The sequence below is a fragment of the Triturus cristatus genome, chromosome 6, assembly GCF_964204655.1.
Source record: "Triturus cristatus chromosome 6, aTriCri1.1, whole genome shotgun sequence".
In the NCBI taxonomy this organism is placed as follows: Eukaryota; Metazoa; Chordata; class Amphibia; order Caudata; family Salamandridae; genus Triturus; species Triturus cristatus.
This window is the reverse complement of record NC_140589.1, coordinates 1596747421-1596760572: the sequence shown is the minus strand read 5'-3', so window position 1 is coordinate 1596760572 and position 13152 is coordinate 1596747421.

The following is a 13152-nucleotide window of genomic DNA, read 5'->3' as shown; positions in this document are numbered from 1 at the left end:
GGGAGTGGATCATTGTAGCATGCATAGCACAACAACGTCCAGTCAGGTCATGACACTCAAATTAGCATCATGGAATGTAGCAGGGCTGAAGGGGCGTATGGCCTCAGAGGACTGGCTGGATTTTATTGATACTTTTGATATCCTACTGTTCCAGGAGAGCTGGGCCCCTGATCCAATACATAGGGCCGGGTTCCTAAATGTTTTTTAAACCAGCAATAAGGGGCAATAAAGGTCGAGCATCGGGGGGGTTAGTGACCTGGGTTAAACAGTCCATTGGCTATCGACCAATGGAAATTGTTCTGGATAACCCGGACCTCTTGGGAATTAGATTAAGTAAGGATAACTGCCTGGATATTGTAGTCATTAACATCTATGCACGTGGTCAACCTGGAGGGCGCTGTCCTAGTATCCTAGATGTGTTAGACTCTTACCTTGAAGGGATAGGGAGAGACAAGTTACTCGTCCTAGCAGGTGACCTCAACTGCACCTTTGAGCCTCTTTATAATGCGGGGGAGGACCTGGGGTTTGAGGAGGACTCTGTCTGGAATATCCCGATGCTGTCTTTGAATAGTATTAAAAGAGGCTCTGAGGCAGCTTTACACTGGTTGGGGTTGTGTCTGGATTGGGGTTTGAGGGCAACCAATGGTCGTACGGCCTCTGATAAGGATGGCAAACCCACTTTTGACAATGGGGTGAGGAAAAGTAGAATAGATTACATCTTATTAAAAATGGAATATTGGTCACTCTTGGATGATATGGAAGTTGTGTCCCGACCTGAAAGTGACCACAACCCTTTGTCATTAAGCATGAGACTCCCAGGTGGATTCGGCAGGTCTATAACTGCTGCTCATCTAACAGGTGATGCTATCTTGACAAACGATAGGAGAAGGCTCAGATGGTCCAGGGTGGTGGAGGATCCGACCCTTTTAGATAGCATAATGAAGGCAGTCTCGTCGACTTTGAGCGATACTTCGATTCTTGCCCCCACCATGGATGTTAGTAATCAGATTTGTGATCTTCATGAACGGTGCTTTGCTAATCTTAAGGCCCTCCTAACCCTTCCACCCACACAAGGTAAAGTAAAGGCATATGGATCCCGTGAGAAATGGTACAATAAAAACTGCAGGGAGGCACATAGTCGTTTAGTCAAAGCAGTGAAATCTAGGATTTCCAGCGATATAAAAGAGGCACGTACAATGTACAAAAAAATTCAGTGGGAAGCGAAAAAGGAGTGAGATGACCTACATTGGTCTGACCTATTGGATGCCTGTACTTCTGGCAACCAGATCAAGTTTTGGGAAATTGTTAAGTGGGGTAGAAACCCCGATTCCCAAACCCCAGTTAATCATGTGTCTGCAGAAGCATGAGTTGATTTCTATTCTGGCCAGTTCATGGATCCTGATTTAGAAATAGACACTGAACGAACCGAGCAGGAATTTACCCTTACTCCCAACCAAGAGTTAAACTTCACGCCACTGGAAACTGAGTCTGCGCTCCGCCTGGTCCAAAGGGGGAAGATAACTGCGGTAGCGAATGCTATCGCCATGGGGGCCCAGATCCCCGTGTCCTGGAAGGGGGCGGAGATTCTCCCCATTTTTAAAAAAGGGGACCGTTCAGTCCCGGGAAACTACCGCCCCATAAGTTTAATTGATTCACTTCAAAAGGTCATCGCAAGGATAGTCCTTGCCAGAGTTCAGGGGTGGATGGAGTTGGAGGGTATCTTGTCCCCCCTACAGGCCGGTTTCAGATCAGGTACCAGCACCATTGACCAGGTCTTCAGATTTTGTCTGATCTACTGGAAGGTGGTGCTGTTGGGCGGCGGGTCCATCTACGCAGCCTTTATAGATCTGAAATCGGCCTTTGATCTTGTGCCAAGGGCTAAACTCTGGACGTTCTTAGAAATTTGGAACTGCCGTTAGAAATATTGGACATGATTGTAAGATTACACGAGGGAAATTTTGCTAGGGTGAGGTGGGGAGGCCAAGGGCAGGTGACGGATTGCTTCCCCGTAACACGTGGCGTCCGTCAAGGTTTTTGTTGTTCATTGACCAGGTGGTCACGTTCTTTGCTAAGACCCCCACTCTTTGGGCGGGACCAAGTTCCCTATGCTCATTTTTGCCGATGACACCTTACTTCTCTCAAAGACTCGTAGGGGTCTGCAAATTGCATTGACCCGATTTGAGGAGTTTTAAATGTCAACGATTTAAAAATCAATGTGAGCAAAACTAAATTCATGGTTCTAACTAAAAGTCGCCCTATTAAGAGCTCAGTGAGCATGAATGGAGTCGGATTGGAACAAGTTGAGGTTATGACCTATTTAGGAGTAACCTTGGACTACCGTCTCCGCTGGAAACCACAGGTTGACATATTACACCTAAAATTTGCTCGCCTTACTGGTTGTCTTCTGCAGGAGCAAAAAAGGTCCTCAACTAAACGTGTCAAACCTGCACTTAAGATCTATGCCACCAAGGTAAGCTCCATGATACTGTACGGGGCAGACCTCTGGGGGCATATGGACCTATCAACCCTGGTGAAAGTTCAAAATAAATTCTTGCGGAAACTGGTAGGACTCTCCCAATCAGCACCAATCAAACCACTATGTCTAGATATGGGCTGCAACCCAATTAACGAAATGGCTCGATACAGGCTAGTAGCCCTGTGGAGACGTGTCTGGACTTCCCCAGACTTAAGCCTCTTTGCTAGGGAACTTGAGGAAGTAAGATCCATTCGGGGGTCCAGTAGCATACCCTGGCTTCGTGAAGTGAAATTGATCTTGGATGATATGGGTCTTAATCAGCTGTGGGTTTCCCCGGGTTCAACCATCTTTCCTTCAAAACAGGAATTTAAAGCACTCTACTGGGCTTCTGTTCGCCAAGCATTAGCTATCGCCTCAGATTCTACTAGCTTAACAGGAAGGTTCTTGTGCCATAAATTGGACCCTTTCCTGGAGAATTACTGGGACGTAATAACTAAGACACTTGACAAAAAGCTCTACCACCAGTTCCGAGTAGGGTCTCTGCCCTTAAGATCCTTCACCAAGAACTGGTCTAACCGAGCGAGTGATTTCTGCCCCTGGTGCATTGGTCATAAGGAGAGTGTTGGCCATCTCCTATTTGCATGTCCAGCTTATTATGCTCCAAGAAGCAAATGGATTAGACCCATTTACCGCCATCTTAAAGTCAGAGGGAGTGCTGAGGCTATATGGGTGCTCCGTACCAATACCTCTGAGGTGGTAGTTGTGGGCGTAGCCAAATTCCTGGGGTGGGCATGGGTGATTAGAGCAAGATATCTGCAGGCACCTTGATCTTGCTCTCGTTTTTTAACTTCTCAACAGGTTCTTTTTATGTATTAGGTCCTTATCATACTGTTTAATTCTATTTTTAACGTTGAAATGTTTTTTTGAAATTTATGAAATTGTAATTGTGATGGTTTTAAATTACCTATCTTCTGTATGTCAATTTTTTTTATTGTTTTCAATTGTCTTTTATGATGTAAAAATCTAAATGAAGACTTTAAACCAGGACCACACTGGGCAGCCAGGAAGGGCAGTGGCAACACAACAGACTATGGAGGGCAGTAGAAAGGGGGGGGGGGGCAACAAACCAACAATACAGGACTGGCAAGAGAGGCTGTGGCAATATAATAGACCATTGTGGGCAGAAGGAAGAGGCAGTGGTAGTACAACCATACATGGCAACAGTCCCATTTCAGCCAGGAAACGTCCAATGTTTTTAAGCTCAAATGGGCTTTATTTGATCTGTCTCCTGTCTACAATCTCCTCTTTTTCAATGTAACTCAAAGGGGAAAATCAATACCCCAGTTCTTTTTCAAAATCTCCCTCTTACCAAGTTCAAAATGTTCACAAGTATGGTACATTGGATCATGGTAGGCAGGAGGAATTGGGGTAGGGACATGGACTCGGATAACAGTGGACAGGAGGGACATGGAGAGGTGCACCCAACTGACCCTACAGGGCAGGCCTCAGGGTTTGCAGCGGCACAATACACCACACAGCGCATGCGGGACAGGAGTGCAGCACAACAATCCATAGAAAGCAATAGGGAGGGGACAGGACCATGCACATGGACAACAGAGAACAGAGGGGAAAGAGGCAATAGTAGCTAGCTGACCATAATGGACAGACAGGAGAGAAAGCTGCAGCACAACAGACCATTAAGGGCAGGAGGGACGGATAAGGGGTATTACAATGGAACAGACAAGCCAGGAGGGAGGCACCAGGGGTCTGCACATGGAAACAGAGGGCTGGGGGCAAGGGGGCAGGGCAGGAGCAGCAAGATGACCATGGAGGTCAGGCAGGTTGGGCACTAGAAACAAGACACACCATGGAGAGCAACATGAGACTATGATGGCATACACACAGACCATGGAGGGAAGGTGGGAGGGGGTCAGGGGCAGCTAGCTGACCACACAGGGAAGGTGGGAGGGGCCATGGCAGCACAGAAGACCATGCATGGCAAGCGGGAGGGTTAGTGGCAGCACAATGGCTATGATGGGCAAGAAGGAGGGTGCAGGGGCATGCACAAAGGACCATGGATGATAGAAGGGAGGGTCAGGACCTGGGCACAGACAAGAGAGTTCACGGGAAGGAGCCTCACAACAGACCGCGCGGGGCAGGCAGGAGGAGCAGTTGCAGCACAACAGACCAGGGAGGGCAGAAGGGTGTAGCAGTAAAATGGACCATGGAGGACAGGAGGAAGGGGATAGGGGCATGGCATGTGGACAGGCAGGGTAGAGGTGGCAGGGACAGGTTACAGTCATCTGACAATACTAGGCAGGTGGGAGGGGAGTGCAGCTCAACAGAACACTCAGAGTAGATAGGAGTGACAGGTCCATGGAACATTGTGGGCAAAAAGGATGGAGCAGGGGCATGCACAAAGACATTGGAGGGCAGGGGGAAGGAGAATAGGGGCAGCAAGCTAAGCACAGAGGCTAAGCAGGAGGTCAATGATGGGCCATAGAATTGGGCAATGGAGGGCAGGAGGAGTGGACTGGTACATCATGCTAAATGGAGGGCAGTGGCAGCACATCAGACCATGCATGGCAGGAGGAAGGAGGCTAGTCCATGGATTCAGACAACAGAGGATAGGAGGAGGTGGATGGGGCAGCAAGCTAACTGTTCAGAGAAGGTGGGTATTAGAAACGTTATTGTTTTTAAAATGTGTGTCTGTCCGAACTACTTAAAATATGAACAAGTATGCAGCATAATCTCACTTTTATTCAGGAAGAAGAGGACGTTTGTGACTGTGACTCCAGGCTCACTTGGCAGAAACACCCCCTGATCCTCCACCCCATCGCAAAATGTAATGCCCGTGAAAAGGGTAGGTGGACGTAGTGTTATATAGAACATAGTCCTGAGAGCACGATTGAAAATGAAAACTAGATATAGTATATGGTATAAACTATGCACCAAAAAGTGTGATATAAGATGAACCGGGGCGTGAAATATAATATGCAATACATTGTGCGCAATGACAGATTCATTGGAGAGCGCAAGATAGCACAGGCACTAGCGTGTGCTATGCGATATGCGCCTTGGAGTGTAATATGCACAGGGCAGTGTTGTGTAACCTAACTAGTCTCTAAAGTTGTAATATAAAATATGTGCTGGGGAGTGTAATGTTGCATATGTACTGTGACAAAGATATGGATCCCAGATTGTGATATGTATGGCATAGTGCTGTGCGTTATAACATAGGCATCGAGGAAGGCACGTTAGATGGGGCAATATAACCCGTGCGAAGGCAAGTGTGGCATGACATATTCACGGGGTGGTGTTACAGTGCACATGGGCTAGAGAGTGTCATAGCATACGCACTAGCTGGTGGAATACAACACAGAGGTGTGAGGCACTCGGCGGGCACTGGTAGGTGTAACACAGCATTGGGCTCAGCCAGTAGCACGCTGTGACTCTCAAGTGAGGTTCGTCTCCTTTCCAGAGAGTAAAATAAAAAGTATTACACATCCGGCGGTGTATGTGTGTTTTATTAACCGTGAGGGGGGTTTCTTGCATAATTTGGTCGAATTTTTGTTGAATCCCCTTTGAATGGCTTGGTGTGCGTGTATATTAAATGTGCCCGTCAATAGCTACCCATGTTTGTATAAATAAACGACAAGGGTGTCACTTGGAGAGTACCCACCGGCGGGGGTGCCGGGATTAGGCACAGTAGGGCGTCAGACACGTCAGAGCTTCACTAGCGGTGTAAATACATTACATGTGGATTCATTCTATGCATTTTAATGAATATCATGCAAATCGTCATGGTGATAGGTCCAGCATGTCCAGCATGTCCTAGGTGTTTCTATAAATATATATTTTTTTTAAATAATGAAAAAACAAAGGTCGGTCCCGGGGGATGGGGTCCCCGGGGCCATAAGTGGCCTGAGGAGGGGGGCAACGCAGCCCTCTAATAAAGAATAATTAAAAAAAAGCCATGACCCGGGGGTTGGGGTCCCAGGGGCCGATTAAGGCCTTGGGAGGGCCAATTTTATTTTTTTCATCAAAAAAAATTAGGGTGCAGGCCCTGGGGGGTGGGGTCCCCAGGGCCAGTAAATTAGAAAAAGAAGGGGGGCAACACAGCCCTCCTTCTTAAAAAAATAAAATAAATAAAAGACCGGCATCAGGCCGGAGGCCACGCCCCCTCCTTGCAGCACTCTGCAAACGCGCCCCCTGGCCAGTTGTAAGTTGGGGAATTAATTCCCCTTCAATACTGAGGGTCCCTGAGGGCCAACTAGCCCAACAGGTATCTCCAGTATGCGCCAGGGAGCTGCGTTGCAGACAAGTGTTCTGAGGCCACGCCCCTTTTTACACCTCTATGCAACGCAGTTCTGTGGCACTTACTGGAGGTACCTAGTGGGCTAGTTTGACCCTAGGGACCCTTAGGATTCAAGGGGACTTAATCTCTCAACTTAGAACGGCCACAGGGCGCATTTACACAGTGGTGAAGGGAGGGGACGGGGCCTGAGGTGACGTGTGCAAACACGCCCTGTGGCGCATTTTAAGTTGGGGAAATAATTCCCTTTCAATCCTGAGGGACCCTGGGGGCCAACTAGCCCACCAGGTGCTTTCAGTAAGCGCCAATGCGCGGCGTTGCAGAGAGGTGGTCTAGGCTGTGCCCCTTTTTACATCTCTCTGCAATGCAGCTCTGTGGTGCTTACTGGAGGTACCTAGTGGTCTAGTTGGACCCTAGGGACCCTCAGGATTCAAGGGGACTTAATCTCCCAACTTAAAACGGCCACATGGCGTGTTTACACAGTGGGGAAGTGAGGGGACGGGGCCTGAGGTGACGTGTGCAAACATGCCCTGTGGCGCGTTTTAAGAGGTAGTTTTAATCCCCTGCCCTATTATATACTAGGGGCTTACAGAGGAGGTCATGCTGATCACAGGGGAACCCCAACGCATAGTGTTCCCTAGTGTATGTAGGTGTTTTCACTGTATTCTGAGTGTCTTTTAACATAGCACTGGCTCTAGGACTAGTGAGTCAGACTCAGTTACCACCAGTATCCGTCTGAAAAAGTTGAGGGTACAGAATGATTTTGCAACAAGGCTTCTTTCTGCTCTTCTGTTTGTTCTTTCTGCACGTTATCCTTCTTCCTGCACTTTTCTTCGTCTTTGAGGAATTCTGTTGCTTCTTTCTGCATTTCTTTTTTTTCTTTCTGTGCGTTTTTTCTTCTTTCTTCACATGTCCTATCTCTGTAGGCATAGTTAGAAATTAGCATTTAAAAAACCTTTGAAATTCACTAAAAAAAACATAGGTTTCAGGCACGTTATAGTTAGGAATTAGCATTTAAAAAACCTTAGAAATTCACTGAAAAAATCATAGGTTTCAGGGGCGTTATAGTTAGCTGGACTTTTCACTCGTAAAAAACCATTGAAATTCCCCCGTTATAGTTAGTTCAGCTAACTATAACTCGTGCGCTCGCAATGCACTGCTGATGATGTCACATATTACATCACTCATGACATGGTTAGTGACATCACTCATGACATCACTATTATTTACATAATAATAACAGTTGGAGGACCCCACCCATTTTAGTCATTTAGCCATTTTAGTCACCGTTTGATGAGACACCTCTTCTGCTTGCAGACCTTTTTTGAAAAGTTTTTTGCTGTGTACACATCTTATAGTACACACAACATGCAACGATCATCTTAATCAATAATCATGCTCTGTACAGTAGCCTTCCATGTGTGATAGCCATGCATCTGAAACGTTACATCAAATAACAAATGTGTGTTACACGATGCCCCTGGTGTGTGTGTGTGTGTGCATTATTGTACTGCCTTTCAGCCTGGGTATTGGTGGCTCGAAGGGGTATCATCAGCCACGGGCAGTGTGCACATCCTAGATCACATGTGACAATCAGTAAGGTGTAGATTTGGGTTGCAGTATGCTCTATTGTCAGGCTTTACCAGTATAGTAGTGTGTCATATGTGAGACTTTTAGCTTCACATTTGACATGCATTGCTTGACTGTAGTGAGCGTTATCACTGTGTATGACGTAACCTCACTGCTGATCCTCCTCCATCCGAGCACATTCACATGTGTGTGCTTCGCGATAGCAACACTTTCAATAATACCGCACACCATTGACATGCGTGTCTGCGCATAGCCACCAGCTTGACAACGACATGTGATGTCCATTCAATGTTTTCGGACAGCATCACATTAGCGATAGTTGCTGCCCTCCCGATACATGCTTCATTAATGTAAATTACGGATTGTATGATGTCAAAACTGCAACAGGTACACACACATAAGTACACTTCCTGCCCAGACAGGAACTGAACAATGCCCAGGTCCCCGGAATAATTATTCACACCCCTACGCTGGCCTGTCATACGCAAGCCCAGCCCACTGTGCATATGTATAAATAGGATAACGACGACGCCACATGTCCCAGTTCTTCCACACTGCTTCAGCTGATATGGCCGCATCCACCTCGCATATCACAATGAGCAATAAAAAAAAGGGATCCATGAGGTGTACATCATCCTGGCAATCAAAACTACATCTGAATTGTGAACCCTGCTGGCCATCGTGTTTAGACACACACCAATGACAGCAGGTGAGTAGTGGTGCCTGGGTGCACGGGGGCTGCAATTGAGCGTGTTGCAGTGGGTGGGGTGGGGTGCACAGGTGCAAACAAGCGATGTTGCTGTGCATAATGATGTGATCTCTGACCTCATTCAGTCACACCTCTGTCTCATTTTAAGGACCTGCTGGACCGTACTGTAGGCCTGAGCCAGCAGGCAGCACTGCCCTACAGACACGTGGCGTTGGCATTTGGGGCACTGTAGTGAGCTGACTACTAAGTGTACATGCTCACAGGCTTGCACCACTGCACTGCACGCGCACATTATGCTTCTAGCATGCGCTCTGTTCCTTTGTATGTGAACGTTGGCATAACATATTATCATTTACCCTTGTGTATTCTCGTGCACTCCAACTCCCCTTTGAACCACGATTACCACTAACAGTTGGTAGATCGTACTTCAAGAAGGAAGGATGCACTCAACTGGTGTTCTCTATTAAGCTTGAAATAAACCTTCATTTACCTTAAGACGTTTCCACCATTATATTATTTCTCCCTTTTCAGACACTGAGTTAGTTGCACGAAAAAGCACGCAGCAGGTGCTCAACCGCCGATGATGCTCTGGCCTTTCTGATGCCTTCCATCGTGGTATCAAGACACCGTCCCACACCGGAGACCTGCTGTGCCACCCTGAGAGTCACCCCGGAGTCGGAGCTCGCACCGGCACGTCGTTGGACACCCCAGTTGTGGCAGGTGAGCAGTGAAGCCTCGGTGCGCAGGAACTGCATTTGAGCACAGCACGGGGGAAGGGGCTGGGGTGCAGCAGCCTGGGTGCACAGGTGCAGGCAAGCGATGTTGCCGTAGATAAAAATATAATTTCTGGCCTCATTCATTACTCTGTTTCATTTTAAAGACTTGCTGGTCCGCACTGTTTCTCGCGTACCCCAGCATCATAGACACACGGGTGACGGGAGGTGAACAGTGAGGTGAACAGTGAGGGCTGGGTGCTGTAGGCTGACGCTCTGTCTCCTCCTGCCTCTGTTCTTTTGACTCTCCCTCCCCTTCTCCCTTCCACCCACTCGCACTCTGTCCCATTCTCACTTTCTTCCTTTCATTCTGACCACCTTTCTTTTTCTCTTGAACATGGCACACATACTTATGTTTCTTTTTTCTCTAGCAGGTTTTGTAACCTGCTTCCGGAGGAGTCTCACCCACTTTTTTCATGTTTTACTCTTGTTTGTTTGAATAAAGTTACGTTTCCATTTATTTGTGTTGTGTTAATAAAAGTTATTTTTTTTACCCATAAATAAGTGAGTATATGGGTCTTCTTTTTCTGACAACACTTGTCTGTAGTTTATTGTGAAAATCGGCGGTTGATAGGAAGTTATGAGGGAAAACATTTGTAATTTTGCGGTGCACCTACCAAATATAACCCAACAGACTATTACATAAATGAAGCCTGGGTAATTCTACAACGGCAAGGATTCTATGAGTGTATCACTTTATAACACCATGAGTACTGCCCGTGTGATTACAGAACCAATAAGGCACTGCCTAGGGCCACCGAGGCTTCAAGGACTGGCGTGGGCCCACCCTGCATATTTAAGTAAAGCCCCGGAGGTTGCCAATCTCTGTTCTTGAGTGCTTTCAGTAAGCGCCAATGCGCGGCGTTGCAGAGAGGTGGTCTAGGCTGTGCCCCTTTTTACATCTCTCTGCAATGCAGCTCTGTGGTGCTTACTGGAGGTACCTAGTGGTCTAGTTGGACCCTAGGGACCCTCAGGATTCAAGGGGACTTAATCTCCCAACTTAAAACGGCCACATGGCGTGTTTACACAGTGGGGAAGTGAGGGGACGGGGCCTGAGGTGACGTGTGCAAACATGCCCTGTGGCGCGTTTTAAGAGGTAGTTTTAATCCCCTGCCCTATTATATACTAGGGGCTTACAGAGGAGGTCATGCTGATCACAGGGGAACCCCAACGCATAGTGTTCCCTAGTGTATGTAGGTGTTTTCACTGTATTCTGAGTGTCTTTTAACATAGCACTGGCTCTAGGACTAGTGAGTCAGACTCAGTTACCACCAGTATCCGTCTGAAAAAGTTGAGGGTACAGAATGATTTTGCAACAAGGCTTCTTTCTGCTCTTCTGTTTGTTCTTTCTGCACGTTATCCTTCTTCCTGCACTTTTCTTCGTCTTTGAGGAATTCTGTTGCTTCTTTCTGCATTTCTTTTTTTTCTTTCTGTGCGTTTTTTCTTCTTTCTTCACATGTCCTATCTCTGTAGGCATAGTTAGAAATTAGCATTTAAAAAACCTTTGAAATTCACTGAAAAAAACATAGGTTTCAGGCACGTTATAGTTAGGAATTAGCATTTAAAAAACCTTAGAAATTCACTGAAAAAATCATAGGTTTCAGGGGCGTTATAGTTAGCTGGACTTTTCACTCGTAAAAAACCATTGAAATTCCCCCGTTATAGTTAGTTCAGCTAACTATAACTCGTGCGCCCGCAATGCACTGCTGATGATGTCACATATTACATCACTCATGACATGGTTAGTGACATCACTCATGACATCACTATTATTTACATAATAATAACAGTTGGAGGACCCCACCCATTTTAGTCATTTAGCCATTTTAGTCACCGTTTGATGAGACACCTCTTCTGCTTGCAGACCTTTTTTGAAAAGTTTTTTGCTGTGTACACATCTTATAGTACACACAACATGCAACGATCATCTTAATCAATAATCATGCTCTGTACAGTAGCCTTCCATGTGTGATAGCCATGCATCTGAAACGTTACATCAAATAACAAATGTGTGTTACACGATGCCCCTGGTGTGTGTGTGTGTGTGTGCATTATTGTACTGCCTTTCAGCCTGGGTATTGGTGGCTCGAAGGGGTATCATCAGCCACGGGCAGTGTGCACATCCTAGATCACATGTGACAATTAGTAAGGTGTAGATTTGGGTTGCAGTATGCTCTATTGTCAGGCTTTACCAGTATAGTAGTGTGTCATATGTGAGACTTTTAGCTTCACATTTGACATGCATTGCTTGACTGTAGTGAGCGTTATCACTGTGTATGACGTAACCTCACTGCTGATCCTCCTCCATCCGAGCACATTCACATGTGTGTGCTTCGCGATAGCAACACTTTCAATAATACCGCACACCATTGACATGCGTCTGCGCATAGCCACCAGCTTGACAACGACATGTGATGTCCATTCAATGTTTTCGGACAGCATCACATTAGCGATAGTTGCTGCCCTCCCGATACATGCTTCATTAATGTAAATTACGGATTGTATGATGTCAAAACTGCAACAGGTACACACACATAAGTACACTTCCTGCCCAGACAGGAACTGAACAATGCCCAGGTCCCCGGAATAATTATTCACACCCCTACGCTGGCCTGTCATACGCAAGCCCAGCCCACTGTGCATATGTATAAATAGGATAACGACGACGCCACATGTCCCAGTTCTTCCACACTGCTTCAGCTGATATGGCCGCATCCACCTCGCATATCACAATGAGCAATAAAAAAAAGGGATCCATGAGGTGTACATCATCCTGGCAATCAAAACTACATCTGAATTGTGAACCCTGCTGGCCATCGTGTTTAGACACACACCAATGACAGCAGGTGAGTAGTGGTGCCTGGGTGCACGGGGGCTGCAATTGAGCGTGTTGCGGTGGGTGGGGTGGGGTGCACAGGTGCAAACAAGCGATGTTGCTGTGCATAATGATGTGATCTCTGACCTCATTCAGTCACACCTCTGTCTCATTTTAAGGACCTGCTGGACCGTACTGTAGGCCTGAGCCAGCAGGCAGCACTGCCCTACAGACACGTGGCGTTGGCATTTGGGGCACTGTAGTGAGCTGACTACTAAGTGTACATGCTCACAGGCTTGCACCACTGCACTGCACGCGCACATTATGCTTCTAGCATGCGCTCTGTTCCTTTGTATGTGAACGTTGGCATAACATATTATCATTTACCCTTGTGTATTCTCGTGCACTCCAACTCCCCTTTGAACCATGATTACCACTAACAGTTGGTAGATCGTACTTCAAGAAGGAAGGATG